Source organism: Humulus lupulus, chromosome 3 (assembly GCF_963169125.1).
Source record: "Humulus lupulus chromosome 3, drHumLupu1.1, whole genome shotgun sequence".
In the NCBI taxonomy this organism is placed as follows: Eukaryota; Viridiplantae; Streptophyta; class Magnoliopsida; order Rosales; family Cannabaceae; genus Humulus; species Humulus lupulus.
In genome coordinates, this window is record NC_084795.1 from 49939952 (window position 1) to 49945395 (window position 5444).

A 5444-nucleotide genomic window follows, 5' to 3' on the forward strand; every position below is an offset into this window, starting at 1 on the left:
GACAAGGTTTTGTGCGCAAGGGATAAGGGGTAGTGATGCACACGGGGCGAAGAATTGGTGGGAAGTGTTCCTCCCGTCTCCGTCCCCATTTATATTTTTAATCCCCGTCCTCGCCCCATCCCCGCTTATTCCCCATTGGGGGCGGGGTGGGGAATCCTCTATTGGGGCGAGGAGGAATCCCCACGGGGAACCCATTTATTAAAAATATAAATTTTTAATTAAAATTTTAAAATAAAAGTCATAAATTATATGTAAATTAAAATATTTCACAATATTTATTATTTAAAATATTAAAAATTATCCTAAATAAAATTTAAAATATTAAAAAAGTTACTACTATACTACAATAACACATAAAGAAAGATATAAAATACATATAAAATATTACAAAAATATATAAAAATTTAAACGGGGCCTCATCGGGGCAGGAAGTGCTATCCCCGTCCCTGCCCCATTTAACATTCGGGGATTGAAAATTATCCCCGTCCCCGACCATTCCCCATTTAGACGGGGATTCCCCACCTCATTAGGGGCGGGTCCCCACAATGCCCCGTCCCCATAGGGAAAATGTGCATCCCTAATAGGGGGTTATGGCGGTGGTTGGAGGCGAGGGAGGAGGATGGTTTGTGGTCGAAGGTGATGCAGGGAGGTGATCGGAGTGGAGGGTCAGCAATGAGAGGCAGGCGACGACTAGGGTTCTTAGTGAGGGAAGAGAAGAAGATAGAAGAGAGAGAAAATGGGTGGATTTGTTTTCTTTTTTCTTTCTATCTTCAGGTTTGTGGTAACTGGTTACATACACGTTTTTTATGTGTATATTTCTAAAGGTAACGGGTTACCTTCACGTTCTTTGTGTGTATATTTATGGGTTCTTTATGGTAATCAGTTACTTTCTCGTTCTAATATGTGTGTATATTTATGAGTTCTTTATTATAACTAGTTACCTGTGTTACTAAAATTATAGTCACTTCTTCATTTTTTTAATGAATTGTTCTTCATCTTTTTCCTTCAAATTTGATGTTTCTTTTCATATTTAATATGAGTAATCATTCACCCCTCTTATGGTAACTGGTTACCCCTGTTATGGTAGAAGATTACTCCTCTCAGGGTAACTAGTTACCACAGCTAATACATGTTCTTTAACATAGATCTATGATTTTTTTTGCATATTTGTGAAAGAACAATCAAGTAACTTGTTACTTTTATCAGGTTTTGAAAAAAATGTACAATCTAAAAAACCAATATTTATAATAAATAAAAAAAATAACAAACACAATTTATATTACAAAAATAAATAAATAAATTTGCAAAACAACCAAAGAAAAATTTAATATAAAAATAGTTATATAAAATTAATATAAAAAAATCAATTAAGCTAAAAATAATAATCAAATTACAAAAATACCCTTTCAACTTAATAAAACTTGATCAAAAGTAAAGTATGGCATAAACCAACTTTTATATAAAAATATGGGAAATTAAATCCATAAAAGTGAAAATTCTTAAAAAATATATCATATTTTTGTAAACTTTATTAAAAAAAACCCATATAAAATGTAATTTCATAAAAATTTAGAACATATGAGAGGATGATGTTTTTCAAAATACTCTTAAAACTTATGGTATTTTCATAATATTTCAAAAAGTATATAATTTTTCATCGAAAATTTAGAAAAACCAAAATAATAATGTCCATAACTCATATTAATCAAATTTAAATTGGCAAGTAGCTAATTAAGTTACAATTAATTATTTAATAAGTTACCAATGGTAATCATATTAATCATAAGTTGAATTGATTCCAACTCGAAAAAGAAGATGATAATAAACATAGATTACGTTTGATCTTCAATGAAACTAGAGGAAAACTCTCATACACTAGTGTTTCTAAGCACGATGGCTTGGAATTCCTAGTGAGAACAGCATCATGCCAAACGTGCCAAGGATACGAACGAAGAAAATTTACATTGACTACGGTAATTTGAAAGAAAAAAAATTATTGTCTACAATAAGTAAAAAAAAAAAGGAATAATTATATCTAACTACAAAAAATGCATGTTATTTACAAAAATGCCTAACCTTTTTTATTTACAAAAATCTCTACCCATTTTTAAAACAATACCTAAAATTTATAAATAATGTACGAATGTTGTTATTTGACACTTTAAGGTGTCTAATACCACATAAGGTGACACCTCATGATTGACTAGCAATACATCATAATATTTATTAAATTTAAATAAGTAGGACCCGATATTGGGTTGCCCTTAGCAATTCTCATAATGTATACCATATTTTTTAATAAAAAACATATATAAGGTTAGGTACACATCTTCTAGGTTGATTCCCATAAAAAGTGGGCATGCATTTGCCAGCTCAGCGCCCAAAAAGATGAGAAGAAACTCGAAGGGCTGATTTTTTCCATTATTCTAGGTTTTTTAAAAGCTACCTTTTGGCAATTTAAGATACCAAAAACCATTGAGTTACCTTCAAAGCTACTTTCAAATCTATTTAGAAAAACTAATGAGTTACCAAAAAGTGTGTTTATCAGTCACATAAAAGTTAATATATAGTGTCTTAAAATAGTCATTTTTAGTTAATTTTCAATTTGGTTAATAAAAAAGTAACTAAAATTCTAGCTAAAATCTCATGAGTTACCAAAAAGTTTACTATTTGCCATGATTTCCAAAAATGTGTATTATTTGCAACAATTTTAAAGTAACTTCCAAGTTCTTTTTTTGCTTGGTTAATCAGAAAACTCATATTATTTGTATGTAAAAAATATGGGGTGACTAAAACAAGTATTATATTTTTTTCATTTAAAAGTTACTATGGACACGCTATCATTTATTAGATCTTTATTTTTTACCTCCATGCATGGTATATCCTCTCCTTGCTCAATTTTTATTTTAAAGATTCTAGAGTTCCCATTTTTATTCTTTTTCTCTTTAATGAAGGAAAGCTCTTTGCCGAGGTTATCTCTAATTAGATAGGAAATGAAGAAAATGAGTATGGAGAAGGGGAAAAACAAACCAGTAAGCAATGGTACTAAATAGTTTGTTAAATATGTTACCTAATTAGCTTCTAAAATAGACTTGAAGGTAACGTAAGAGTATTTTAAATAATAAGATATCAGAATATAACTTAAAAATGAATACAATTTTTTAAATATAACTAATCGGTATCTAAAGATAATTAATTTTTCAATAAATAGGCTTAGAGATAACCAAAATGTATCTGAAGTAATATGACATAAAAATGAAGTTTTTATGAAAAGGTAACCATTTAGTATCTTGTTGGTATCTTAAGCAACTAAACTATTATTTCTGAAAAAGAAAAATCCAGGCAGCGAGATTCGTGCCTATGTTTCCATGCTTATTTGTCAAAATTAAACTTTTCCACCTTCAAGTATAATATTTTTAATATTTTTTGATGATGTGGCACAACATTTATGTAAATAAAATATGTTAAGTTATTTTTGTAAATATTTACTTACTATGTATATATAGGGAAATTTCACTCTTTATGTATTATAGTGTCTATTATTACAAAAGAATACAACCACTATTAACTATTTCATTTTGATGCTAAAAATTCCCCATTTACCCAAAATACCCATCCCATTATATCAAGAACACCAAAACCTTCTCCCTCTCTCCCTCCCTCTCTCTCTCTCTCTCTCTCACAAAACCATCACCAAAACCCACAGTTTGTGTCTAATTTCTTGTTGAACTCATTTTTAGCCATCTCTATTGTCTCTGTAAAGATCACAATATCAAATGCAACATCCATTTTGAGGGATTTTGGAGGAGAAAAACCATGGGTAAGAAGATTTCTCATTTTTTTTGTGTTAGGTATCGTTTGTTTACTTTTTTGTTGGTTATTTCGAACAGATCTGAGCCCATATTGGTGTGTTTTTTTGGGCTTGTTAGAGAGATTTCGTGACGTGCGTTTTTCTAGGTTTTATGGATTTTCTGCAACATTTTTGCTCGATAACAGCTCGATAGTATGTAGAAGACGGTTAATTTGTGAGCTCAATGTTGCTCGATAGTGGCTCGATAGATATAGAATTTAATTCTCGATAGTGTATGATACGAAGTCGATAGGGGTTTGATTGAACCCTAGACTATTTGGTTTAGTAGTTTCTCGATATGTGCTTGATGGGAGCTCGATGGGGGCTCTATAATATGCAGATGGTGTAGGTTTTGTTAAGTTCTCGATGCTGCTCGATTGTGGCTCGATATATGGTGCTCGAAGATGCTCGATTAGTGCTTGATAAGAGCTTGATGAAATTTTTGGTTAGGGTTATGTTCGGTTTAAAAACTTGTTGCTCAATGTAGGATCAATAGAAGCTTGACAGAGCTCGATAACAGCTCGATAGAGCTCGATAGATTTCTTTTTTAAACCTAAAAGAAATTACTATTTTTCTTACAATTTTGTTTGTTTTTTTTTCATCACAGGTTCCATCGTTTATGTTTTTGTATCTTATAATGGTGTTTGGAAAATAGAAGGGAGGAAGTGGATTTTTAAGGATGCTCAATGCATAGTGATATCGATGGAGAATGACGTAACATACTTGCAACTTCTTGACATATTGCACAAGGAACTTCGTGTTGATAAAAAGATGTATGGGTTGAAATTGGAGGTTCCTTACACATGTTGCAACTAACTGTTTACACCCGTTCATGTTGAAAGTGATTTTGATGTCCGTGCATTCTTAGGAGTAACAATGAAAGAAATGATTGCCTTGTGTGTCACTCCTATTAAGAAGATTTTCATTTCAGATCCATATTCCACTCTCGATCCCAGTGTTAATAAAGTTTATAATGAGGTAGGCACTTTTGTTCAAGAAATAGATCTTGTGGGTGCACCTGTGGGTACTATTGGTGTTGATATTGTGGGTACTGTTGGACCTGAGGGAGATCCTGTGGGAGGTCCTATTGGTGACTTGAGGGACAACCAATATGAATACGATCCCTATGTCAATGATGATCCAATAGCTGAATTTAATGAGGGGTCAGGGTACGATTCAGAGGCATATTATAGTGCAGAAGTGCCGATTGACAGGTCTGATGATTTGCAAGTCGAACAAGTACAAGAACAGGAAATACGCCCTATTGCACGGGCGAACCTACTAAGTCAAGGACTTTGGACACCTAGGACTAGCTCTAGTCGTCCTAGTGGAACAAAAGGGAACATTTCAATATTTTCAACAAAAGATCATAGAAGATGGAGTGCTCCAATGTTTACGAAATAAGATATTATGGCCTTTGCTCGATCACATGCCTCATATTCCGGTGCACTGTTGGGAGAAATACACCTTGGGAAGACTTTTGAGAACAAGATAGATTTGAAAACCAAAGCGGCTCTCTTCGCAATGAAGAATAATTTTGAATTTGTGGTGAAGAATTCTGGTACTGATGTATGGTATATCACCTGCAAGGATC